The 13,207-nt window shown below is 40.2% G+C and overlaps 1 protein-coding gene across 2 annotated transcripts in view; it reads left to right on the plus strand.

Moving 5' to 3' along the window:
* cog5 (component of oligomeric golgi complex 5) overlaps nucleotides 1-13,207 on the plus strand; it is an 89,396-nt gene that overhangs the window by 46,036 nt on the left and 30,153 nt on the right. The window lies entirely within an intron of this gene.

A 13,207-nucleotide genomic window follows, 5' to 3' on the forward strand; every position in this document is an offset into this window, starting at 1 on the left:
AAAATTGAAATAAAAAGAGATTTTCATTTTTATAAACGATTTGATCTCTCCAAGAAATTCTTTCATTATTCGAATGTAGTCCCTCTTGGTTGCCTGTGGCTCAGCGCTATACTAGACCTTCTAATGGTTGTGACGTTCTCACCATCTCCAGATAGAGAGAAGACTAGATGAAAGCTAGTTTAATGGTTGCTTTGTTAGTTTAATGGTAGCCTTGTTTTTGCCATAGTGACAGTATGCTCTACAACCTCAGTACTTCTAGGTATACACATGTCAATTGTCAGCAAAAACAAGTACCTTTTCTGGACAAATGTGTACTATTATTGAAGTTTAATGTGATCACGAAATGGCAAGTTAATGAGCTCACTCCCAAATCCATTGCTAGCGTCCTTGACCTGTCTCTGATCCAAACTGTGATAGATCAGAGCTGATCCCAAGGTCTGCAAAGTGAAGATGAGACGATCTCCTGGATGGTGGAGGATGGATGAGAGAAGAATAGGCAGGGAAATGAAAGGGAGGGAATAGACATGATCAGAGGTGACTCGAGCAGATGGCCCTGCGGACTGGGAGACCTGGCCTTCTGTGTTGCCTTCTGTGTGTGTGTGTGTGTGTGTGTGTGTGTGTGTGTGTGTGTGTGTGTGTGTGTGTCATCAGAACACACAGATATTAGGACATGGAGATATAGTTGTAGTGTGGAAGATGGAGATGGATGGGGAGGGTGTGAAATTGAGGTGAAAGGTGTGAGATTGAGGAGGAGGGTGGGATCTTGTGGGGGAAGGTGGGATCTTGTGGGGGACAGTGGGATGTTGTGTGAGAGGGTGGGATGTTTAGGGGGAGGGTGGGATGTTGAGGTGGGTGGGATGTTGAGGTGGGTGGGGTGTTGAGGGGGAGAGCTGAGAAGAGGATCAGGCTCAGAATATGAGGACAGTTAAGTAAATATTATTTATTTTTTAAATGTTTTTTTTACAGTTATGAGATGTCCAGGCTTTAGGCTAAGCCCCGACAGTAGTATGTCCTGGCCTGCTATCTATAGTGACAGTTAGCAGTGAGACAGACAGACAGGGTGTGAATCTTAGCAGTATTCCACTCATGTTCTGTGAAACCTTCTCTCCTGGCCCAGATTCAATCTGACAGAAATCACATCCAGAGTCTTTCCTGTGTGTTAGTAAAGGTAGCCTAACCACACACAACCCCCCCCCCCCCCCCCCCCCCCACCCACCCACGTATACACACACACAGTTTATGTTTGGTTGAACCCCCGAGATCCTGCTTTATATCTTTCACGGTGAATAACCATTCCCCCAAAGGCCCTTGGAAACATCCCTTCTGCTCTTCCCCACCTCCCAGAAGGAGCCGTTCCGTCATTGTGCTATAGCTCATCCGTCGACTTAAAGGTTATTTTATTGGAGAAGTGAGCGTTTATGATTGTCCCATTCATTGGCCTGTGTTTAGACTAACCTTTTATATGAAAGGAAAAAGTTGCCTCTGGGACCCGGGCTTTTGGAAGTGACATTACGGTCCGTCGCTCCGACTGCTGTCTCGCCCCATCTCTGTCTCACACTTTAATCTGCATCCCCCTGTTCTGTTCTCCCATTCTCCATCATTCCATCCCTTGCTCTGAACTCATCCCTTTTCCTCCAACCCCTTCCCACTTGTGGACTCTCCTCTTGTGTTCCTTATTTAAACTCGAGAACGTTTGTGTGATTAAGCTGGGTTTATGCGTTTTCCTCTCCTGTGGCACACTGACAGTGTGTGTCTGTGCCTGCGTGTGTTTGTCTCCTCTCCAGCTGTCTCACAGCTAGGTGAATGGAAACACTTGCCTAACACTAATGCAGACTGAACCGGGGTATGTCCTGTGATTTCTCATATAGGGCACTCTGCAAAAAGCAAATTAGTCTTTTAACTTGATCGAATGTTGAGCTTGTCACAATGAAAAAGGGATCATACAATGCTGCCTGCGCACACATTCGCCTATGCCATACATCTGCTTCCATACATTTGCTTTAGCATCCCTCCAACTTTTCAGGGACATTACCCTAGGAAGCCATTAGCAGGCATTGTTATGTCTATCTGAAAGTGCTGATTGGAAGAGACGGTCCAAGAAATAACACACATATAGGTAAGGCTGCCTTGAATTCATTATAGGGGGATTAAGTTCTGATCAATTGACTTGTCTTTAAATAATTGAAATAAATAAATAAAATTGGCGATGGTGCCACAATGTCAAGGCTCACGTGGTTGTTGATCTTTTGCTGAAATTATTTATTACTCGTCCAAACAAAAGTATGAGGTTTAAGATTAAATAATTTAGGAAATAATAGATTTTTAAGTGGACAATTTATAGACAACATTCGTAGTTAAATCAAATTTATTTATAAAGCCCTTTTTACAACAGCAGTTGTCACAAAGTGCTTTACAGAGACACCCGGCCTTAAACCCCAAGGAGCAGTGGTAGTAGTAATATCAGCAGAAGTAATAGTATCAACAGTAGTAATATCACCGGTAGTAATAGTAGTATCATCAGTAGTAGTATCAACACTAATAATATCAACAGTAGTAATAGTTGTATCAACAGTAATAATATCAGCAGTAGTAAGAGTAGTATCAACAGTAGTAATATCACCAGTATTAATAGTAGTATCAGCAGTAGTAGTATCAGCAGTAGTAATAGTTGTATCAACAGTAGTAGAATCAAAAGTAGTAATATCTCCAGTATTAATAGTAGTATCAACAGAAGTAGTATCAACAGTAGTAATAGTAGTAGCAACAGTAGTAGTATCACCAGTAGTAATAGTAGTATCAACAGTAGTAATATCAATGGTAGTAATAGTAGTATCAACAGTATTAATATCTCCAGCAGTAATAGTAGTATAAACAGTTGTAATAGTAGTATCAGCAGTAGTAGTATCAACAGTATTAATATTGCCAGTAGTAATATTAGTATCAACAGTAGTAATAGTAGTATCAGCACTAGTAGTGTCAACAGTAGTTATATCACCAGTAGTAATAGTAGTATCAACAGTAGTAATAGTAGTATCAACAGTAGTAGTATCAACAGTAGTAATAGTACTATCAGCAGTAGTAGTATCAACAGTATTAATATTGCCAGTAGTAATAGTAGTATCAACAGTAGTAATAGTAGTATCAGCACTAGGTGTGTCAACAGTAGTTATATCACCAGTAGTAATAGTAGTATCAACAGTAGTAGTATCAACAGTAGTAATAGTAGTATCAGCAGTAGTAGTATCAACAGTATTAAATTGCCAGTAGTAATAGTAGTATCAACAGTAGTTATATCAACAGTAGTAATAGTAGTATCATCAGTAGGAGTAGTAGTACAGTTGTGCTCATAAGTTTGCATACCCTGGCAGAAATGGTGACATTTTGGCATTTATTTTGAAAATATGACTGATCATGCAAATTATTTTATTTAAGGTATGTGATCATATGAAGCCATTTATTATCACATATTTGATGCTCCTTTTTTAAATCAGAGAATAAACGAAATCATCCAAATGGAAGAGACGGTCCAATAAATCACTCGCATCTAGGTAAGGCTGCCTTGAATTCATTAAAGGGGGATTAAGTTCTGATCAATTGACTTCTCTTTAAATAATTTAAATAAATAGAAATTGGCGATGGTGCCCCAATGTCAAGGCACACGTGGTTGTTGATATTTTGCTGAAATTATTTATTACTCTACCCCGCAAGTCCAAACAAAAGTATGAGGTTTAAGATTAAATAAGATTTTAAAAATAGATTTTTAAGTGGACAATTTATAGATAACATTCGTAGTTGCAGTAGTAGTATCAACAGTAGTAATATCAGCAGTAGTAATAGTAGCATCAACACTAGAAATATCAACTGTAGTAATAGTAGTATCAACAGTAGTAACAGTAGTAGCAACAGTAGTAGTATCACCAGTAGTATTAGTAGTATCAACAGTAGGAGTAGTAGTACTGTTGTGCTCATAAGTTTGCATACCCTGGCAGTAATTGTGACATTTTGGCATTTATTTTGAAAATATGAGTGATCATGCAAAAAAAATTATTTTATTTAAGGTTAGTGATCATATGAAGCCATTTATTATCACAGTTGTTTGGCTCCTTTTTTAAATCAGAATGATAACAGAAATCACCCAAATGGCCCTGATCAAAAGTTTACATACATTTAATTGCAATTAGTGTGTGGTTATAAATAGTCAATGAGTTTGTTAGAAGGCTAGATACTGAGCCATGGGGAGCAGAAAATAACTGTCAAAAGACCTGCGTAACAAGGTAAAGGAACTTTATATAGATGGAAAAAGATATAAAAAGATTTTAAAAGCCTAGCAAATGCCAGTCAGTACTGTTCAATCACTCATTAATAAGTGGAAAATTCTGGGATCTCTTGATACCAAGCCAAGGTCAGGTAGACCAAGAAAGATTTCAGCCAAAACTGCCAGACGAATTGTTCGGGATACAAAGACAAACCCACAGGTAACAAAAATGAGCTGCATGGTCGACTTGCCAGAAAGAAGCCTTTACTGCGTCAATGCCACAAAATAGCCTGGTTACAATATGCCTGAACCCTTGACATGCCTCACAGCTTCTGGCACACTGTAATAATGCACAGGGAATCTTGTGAAAACTGATGGCAAAATGAATTAGCATTCTTCTGCACGAAAGATGTGCATGGGACGCTCTTGGACTTTCCAGCATGACAATAACCCTAAGCACAAAGCCAAGTTGACCCTCCAGTGGTTACAGCAGAAAAAGGGGAAGGTTCTAGAATGGCCATCACAGTCTCCTAACCTTAATATCATCGAGCCACTCTGGAGAGATCTCAAACATGCGGTTCATGCAAGACTACACACTGTCATTGATGCTAAAGGGGGCAATACACAGTATTGAGAACTAAGGGTATGCAGACTTTTGAACAGGGGTCAGTTAATTTTTTCTTTGTTGCCATGTTTTGTTTTATGGTTGTGCCGTTCTGTTAAAACCTACAGTTGAATATGAATCCCATAAGAAATAAAAGACATGTCTTTTGCCTGCTCACTCATGTTTTCTTTACAAATGGTACATGTATTACCAATTCTCCAAGTGTATGCAAACTTTTGAGCACGACTATGGTAGTCGTATCAACAGTAGTAGTAGTAGCAGCAATTGTAGTAATAACTAAAGAAGTAGTGAAAGTAGTAGTAGTCGTCGCCGTAGTAGTAGTGATGATGATGATAATGATTTCAGGTGTCCTCATTTGGTAGCGCATGGCTCTGTCAATGCCGGTGTTGAGTATGATAACCATGGAGCCCCAGTATGGTAATGTATGTACTTCCTACTGTAAGTCACTGTCACTGTGGTCACTGTGGATAACATTAGTAACGGACTAAAGAATTTACAAAAATCCAAACTGGTGCTGATGTTCTAATCTAAGCCACCTGTGTTTGGGAGTCTTTCCACGTACAAACTTACCACAGTCCCTTCATTGTTCCGCCTTTGGGTTTAGTTCCTCATACAGACATGGTTTGAGCAGAGCTCTTCAAAGCTCTAAGTGTGGTGTGTCAGTTAATGAGGACTAGCGTCCCTGGTCGAGCTATTTAACTCACTGTGTCTCTGTGTTTACCCACGCATGCTCACCGAGCCCAACTTGCACACGCCAACGCGCTCACACGTGCTGTCATAAAGATGCAGGAATACACACACATACACAGAAACACTATCACAGGCTTACTCCACAGGGTTATAACTGGCAGGGAGCCATGTTGGCTAAAATGCAGCGAAATTGTTTCCTGTTTTCTTTCAGCTTTGATTTTGCTCAGCGTACTGTGAGGACTAATTTGTCGGGATGTGTACGCCCTCCCCCCATCCCTCACACCCGCCACCCGCTGGTTTGAATTTTCAGGCCCTCCAGGTAAAATGTGGAATGCAATATGTGCAGAAGGAGAACAAGCTTTTGTATTTTCTTGGTGAATTATCAAAGGGTATGTGGAAGTTCTGCAGGAAATATGTGTATTTTTCAGCTTTACACTTTTTGTAAACATAGATTTTCTTTATATCAGTGGGTGTGGGTGTGTGTATGTGTACTGTGCATGCTTGCTTGAATGTAATATATAGGTTGCCAGAACGAAATTAAGCCCACGATCTTGATTATTTTATTTTTTTATCGACCAGCCTGGTAAAGAAAAACCCACCTTGCTACACCAATTGCACAACCCAAAGCTATATGATTGGATTGATCCATAATGGATTGTAGTAATTTTAAGGATCTGTTTGGGATTCTCTTTGAGGTTTCAGTCTAGGTGTCTGTAAAAGTACTTTGTGACGACTGCTGATGTAACTGGGCTTTATAAAATAAATTGGATTGATTGTTCAATAACGGCCATAATTTGATATTATTCCTGTCTTGATTGTTTAATAGCATTTTGAATCTGGAAAATGTTGTCCATTTTATTTTAGGTAAAACAGACTAGATCAGGTAGGCGTTTTGAAGAATTTGCCATTTAAATGCAATTATGTCACCTGAATGAATCTATTGGAAGTGGAAGTGTTTATCGTAATTTATCTTATTCTCAAATAATTACCATAAGGCTAGATGACTTATCATTTTTTCATTTAATTAGTCACTGTGTACAGGATTTGGTACAGTGAATCAAAACACTTAGTAGCAAGCTCTCCTCAAAAATACAGCTCTGGTAAAAAAAATAATAGACCACTGCACATTTTTCTTTCTTTTCCAAAAATGTTGTAAAGGTTTTGGGGGAGGAACAGAAGGGTTAAAATGTAGAGACCACTTCAAATTGAAAGAAAAAGGTGCCGTGGTCTCTTAATTTTTTCCGGAGCTGTATATATCATGGCTGCTTTAAACACGTTGATGTTTCATTTAATCTGTTTCACCCCAACCTTGTCAGATAAGACTTCTGAATGGGCCATGATGTTGTACATTCATATTGTGTGATGTTTAAAAAGTTGCTAAACATGTTGTTTGTCAATAGATTTTTCTTTCTCACGTATGGCTAACTGGGATGCCACTGTAAATGTTTTTTACGCTTCTTCCTTCTTCAGTCCTCTCCGTGCAAATAGGTCATTCCATCTCCTGGGTGTGTGAGTTTTTTCATTGGATTTTGTGAGTTTTTTCAGTGTATGTGCATGCGTGTGGGTGAGCGCGTACATGCGTGTGTGAAATGTGCATTAGAAGCCCTATTAGGCTTTAATAGCCTTCCTAATGTTTGTTATGGGGTTTCCCAGGTTACACTGTGCATAAATTATTATGTATTTATCACTTATTTGTGGATGTGCTGCTTAACATCCCATCTACTTTCATTCCTTTCCATCCCCATAAACCCTTAGTGAACTTATGTTTCATTTTTACCATTGTTTTAACTGGTGCAACTGAACAGAATGTAAATACATTGAAGTTATAGGCTTGTAATAGTGTTGTTAGGGTAGGAGATGGAACATTTGTCATCAGGGAGTCTCATGCACACAACACACACACTAACATCCAAGCATATAGAACCTACCAACGTGTGTGAACCATCATACCCCATTGTCATATCAGCAGTTGGTTTGCTTGACAAATATGTATGTGTGTGTGTGTGTGTGTGTGTGTGTGTGTGTGTGTGTGTGTGTGTGTGTGTGTGTGTGTGTGGGGGTGGGGGTGGGGGTGGGGTGGGTTCCACTCTATGCTAAAAACTAACGGGACCATAATGGCTCAGTCCAACAGGTGTCTGTAGGAAGGAACCAGTAGAGTGGAGGGTTATTTACTCTGCTGCCTCAGTCGCTCTGTGACAGTCAGTGTTTCCTGGAAGCTTCTCTATTCTCAGAAGTGCTTTAAACCCCTATACACACACACACACAAAACCTCTGATACACACAAATTGTTGTCTAAAATTAGTCTTCAGAAAAGAGAGAGAATGAATAATTAAATGTTATTTCAAGCGAAGTCAATTTAAACAGTCTCCAGTTAGTCTTCTCCAGTAATTAATCAAAAACTGATAGTGTTATATTTAACACTTACATTGTATTTATCACAGTGCTAGGTGTATAGCCCTATTTGTGTATTTGCCAGAATGCACTGCATTCCAATTATAAAGTTGCCAGTTTCATTCCTGGGCCTTTAACAGTGTTTTTATTGTAATGGATTCTTTAATACAATTCAACACATTAGGGTCTAGTTGTACACCAATATTGTGTTGTTAAATTCATGTTTTTCAGGCCTGCAAGTAGTCACGTGATCATAGATTGCAAAGAGATTATGTAATTTCTATTGGAAATCCACAAGTATGGTGTATGGTTATATCCAACATTATGAATGTTTGTTCACCTGCTACCTGGGTTGGATTGACTAAAGACAAAATTACATAAAGACCCTATTTTGAATAAAATGTTTGAATAGAAGAGTTTATATGTCCTGTCATATCATTGTGTTTGGCAGTCCAGTCGTCACAGTAGCACCCTCAAATTGTCCAACATCATCTGCACTGGCTGGCTAGTAAGCTAAGCTCATCTTCAGCTTGATGATCTAGCTAAACAGCTTGGTAAAACATGGTTGGCGAATAGCATCTTGGTTGGCATATTGGACATTGTTTGAGAATTGCAACAACATCCCATTAACAAAATGTTTGCCTTACATAGTGATATGCAAATCATTTCAAAACATATCTATAATGTATATATTATGTAGTTTGAATTTCTTTATGTATCAGCAAAATCACTTGAGATGAAGACAATTGCATCAGCAACAGAAATTGCATTCAAATAGCTCTGTGTGAAATAGGCTTTAAATATGACCTACAGTAAACCATCTAAACACATTTTTCAGTTTAATAAGATCAACATACCTATTGGATTAGTTTACAAAAATATATTTTTTAATGATAGTTAATCAGTCAATGCAAAAACATGGGTATTGAAACAAAAGAAAATTAGCGTGACTGCGTAAGCGGAGCCAGCCAAAAAGAGCGAATATCTCTGAGTGAATGACTGACTGACTACCCCTTGTTAAGTAGCGTAGTGGTTAGAGATGCTGACTGCCATACAGGGGACCGCTGTTTGAGCCTCACCACCGTCAAAACAATCTATGCATTAGGATTTGTTCAGGATAGACAAAAACTGGCCACAACCTTCATGAAACTACGTTATAGTAAACCTAAAATATTTTTTTTACGGTTATAGCCGACTATTTGTGGTGGATTTTCTAAGTATGCATCCATGCAAATGCTTTTCGGGGTGATATAGAGTAGATGACAACCCCTTGCGCAGTAAAAGAGGAGGTGTTTCCACGATTTTCTGGTCTTTTCACTTGACAAAAATGTTGATAGTTATTGTATCAATGTCATTCACAAATGAAAGAAGAACAAATGTTGTTGTGCCGTGAAATGAAATAGCTTTGGCAGTCTAAAGTTCATCTTCATTCTCGCTTGCAATTTCTCAATTCTTATGACTATTCCAAGTAGTAAGTATGTAGATTGTAAGCTTACTATTGGCTAATAAGCTGTTAAAACTACCAGTGGCAAAAGCCATGCATTTCATAGATGCTATTTGTGGTGGAAGTAAACTTAATAAAAAACGTTGGTCAGTTTACACAATGCTTAATGGCGTCTAGCGAAATATTAACGCGTGACGAAATGATCTAATGTCAAGACGCTATACCGACACTCGGCACGTGTAGCTTAGTAGTGTAATGGTTAAACACACAGTCCGTCACATGGGAGACCCAAGTTCAAATCCAGTGAGGGCAACATTCATCCCTTCTAATTGTGGGCTGGCCGAACTCAGCTTACCTGGTTCCTTTTCTTGTTGAAAAATCAACCTGAAATAGACCATTCTGGGAAATGTCATGATCTGGAATGATTTTGGTTAGTAACACAAAACCCTTTTTTATTTTTGTATTTTTTAAATCTTTTTAGGTCTAAGATTTATCGTGAATCAAAACTCAAACATTAAACTGAGAAAAGCAACACAGGTTGACACTCACTGTGGGACTGGGAGTTATTAGTTGGTACGTATCAGAGATGTAGTCAAGTCACTCAACCTTGAGTCTGATTTGAGTCCAAGTTGAATCACGATTAAATCCCAGTGATTAAATCTGAGTAGTGTCCCGGCTACCAGAATCTGTGGCTAAAGTCTGAGATCCAATCAGTCAGTCACTGGTGATATTGGATTTCCCAATAGAAACTACTTTGCAACTAAAACATTTTGTTTAGCCGCATAAATTAATATATACATAACACTTCCAGTTGTTATGGCAAAACAACATGATTATTGTTCATGTCCGCACATACAGTGGAGGGAACAAGTATTTGATACACTGCCGATTTTGCAGGTTTTCCCACTTACAAAGTATGTAGAAGTCTGTAATTTATCATAGGTACTCTTCAACTGTGAGTGACGGAATCCAAAAAAAAAATCCAGAAAATCACATTGTATGATTTTTAAATAATTAATTAGCACTTTGTCTGGATTTTTGTTTTAGATCCCATCTCTCACAGTTGAAGTGTACCTATGATAAAAATTACAGACCTCTACATGCTTTGTAAGTAGGAAAACCTGCAAAATCGGCAGTGTATCAAATACTTGTTCTCCCCACTGTAGCACTGATTAGTTATTGAACAGCCCCCAAGTTAGTGTTTCTATGTCCATTCAAAATGCACCCAACCAATGTTCTATGGAACGGAAAATAGATAAATATATATACACAAATATCCTTTGAACCGTAAGGCAAAGGGTATCTAACTAGAACTCTGGTGCTGGTTAGCTACAAGGAAGAAATATTTGCTTGTTGCGCGTTGGGTATGATCAAAGCTGGAGTGGAGCCTGCCTGCCCACACTCCTCACCAGCTGATGTGGGTTGTGCGTGGTGCGAATTTCCCACTGCAAAACAGAACCTCTCTGAGCATCTAGTGCCTGCTAGTATTAAATTGCCACATCATTGCCTACCCATTCAAAAAAAAAAAAAGCCCACAAGTTGTTCAAGCGAATTCAAGTCACCAATCTTCAAGTCCTAGTCATGAGTCCTGAAAATTACGAAATGAGTCAGAATCCTAGACTCAAGTACTAGAACACTGGTGCATTTTACAAATCCATTATTAAAAGAAAAGCAGTGTGCTTTTCCGTGTCTAGTGATGTAATACTTTTGGTAGCTAGGCCCCATGTCGGTCATACCACTGTTCCTTTAAATTGCTTTTACTCTGACACCATCCAAATATTAATCCCCCCTCTCAGAAACAGACCCCCAGCCCACCAACACACACATCGTTCCCCAAACACTAAACGCGTCTTTGCAAAAATAACTGTTTATAGCCCCCCCCCATCACCCCACCCCCTCCATAACACATCGCTCCAAAATAAATATAAAGGTCGAATGTATCAGGTCGAGTCACAACGAGCAGTAAAACATGTCCCAATCAGAACCAGTCCAGAGACACAGCATGCAAAGGCTCATGTCGGCGGCGGCCCACCTTCCTCTAGGGAAACACCTCTAATATTGTATCTACCAAAATAAGATTTTCTCACTCCTGTGAATATGAAGAAATGCCTGCACATATGGCCAGCCTTGCTGTCTTCCTCACTTCCAATCTATTCTTTTTGTTTCTAGAGGAGGGATGAGATTTTTGGATGTGTTCACCATGTGGGCTCTGTTTTACGCCGACCTCGTTCATGCTCCAGGTCTCGAAGGCCGACCTCGTTCATGCTGCCGGTCCCGCCGTAGCGATGCGTTCATTCTTTAAGGCCGAACTCGAGGGCCCCCGGCTGAATTTTATTATGAGGTCTGAATTTACCTTGGTCCCATCTGTGTTAATATTGGATCTAATCATTATTTCAGCAGGATGTCCATTTAAGATAATGCATCTGTTTTTCCATGGGGGAACGACAGCTGCCTGAGTCGGTTAAATCGCTTTCATGTCATGCGAACAGGTCTAGCCAAAGAAGGAGCGTGTTTGTGTCTCGCAGTTCTAACCAACATGCAGTGCTAGAAAAGCCAAGCGGGTGTTTGACTTTTCTTCCCCAAAAGGACACTGGATATGGTTATGTAGTGAATGGCCTTGTATAAGTGTCCCGGCTGCCTGCCCGACAACAACACTGATTGGCTGTGAAGGGTGTGGTCAGGTGGTTTTTCCCCCCGCTACTGTTTGGTTCAGTTCCAAATGAAACCCTAATCCCAACAACCACCTGTCAGGCAGCATAGCATGTCAGTAGTGTCCCTATTGAAAGTCGCCAAATGCCAAAGCCCTTTCTGTTTTCTTTTGCAAAGCATTTCTCCTTCCATTCATGAAATAGCTGGTGTACAGTGCACCGGTCCCATGCTGGAATTACTATTTTGAGCACAGGCAAGTTTTGCGGTTAGCCAGCGAGAGCACCTTCTAAAGTCATTTGACAGTCAGGTAAGAACACTGACAGTAATTTGTGTTTTAAAAACACTACAATGTAATTGATGTTGATAGGTAGCTGACATATAAACCTCTGCCCAGAGATGATTTGCTGGTAAATAAACAAGTATTTTTTGCAATCTGTCATTCTAGTACCAAAGTCATATTGTTTTCCCCAAAGGCTCTTACATAGAGAGCCCCAGGCTTTTCTCTATTGGAAAAACATTGCATCTACTGTCACCCCTGAGCTAAGGTTGAGGTTTTTGGGGTTAGAGGAAATATGATTTTGAATGGGAGTAAAATTTGCCATCCCCACGAGGATAGTAAAACATAAATGGTGTGTCTGGTGTTACCCAGGAGTAAGGCAATGTAAAGTTATCGCGCACACACACAGGGCTTTCAGAGAGCAGATGCGAGGTTTGAAGTCCCACAGAACGGATGGAACCCAACCCCTCGACAGCGTGCGTCATGCACGGAGGACTGCATCGTGGCTTTGGGCAGGATGACGGCATGGTGCATATCACATCTGCGGCTTGTCTCCGGTTTCAGCCGGTCACGGCACCCGCAGAGGTGCGGAGTCACATCTTCCAGGCGGCTCGGGGTCGGGGCCAGATGATACGCCCTCCTGACGTTATCAGATCCACCAGCTGTCACGGCACCAGGCCGCTAGTAGCTCTCGCTTTCTGGTTATGACCCAGCCGGAGCCGACTTCTGGGCCAGTTTCCTTAATGGCCATTGGTTAGGAATGGAGGGCGTTGAAGCTGTGTTTCCGAGAACCCTTTCTGGCCAGAGAAATGAGATGGAGATGGAGGGTGTGAGAAAACAGGGCTGTGACCTTAATCTGTTTCATGTGTGCAAAAG

Source organism: Esox lucius, chromosome 23, assembly GCF_011004845.1.
Source record: "Esox lucius isolate fEsoLuc1 chromosome 23, fEsoLuc1.pri, whole genome shotgun sequence".
Taxonomy (NCBI): Eukaryota; Metazoa; Chordata; class Actinopteri; order Esociformes; family Esocidae; genus Esox; species Esox lucius.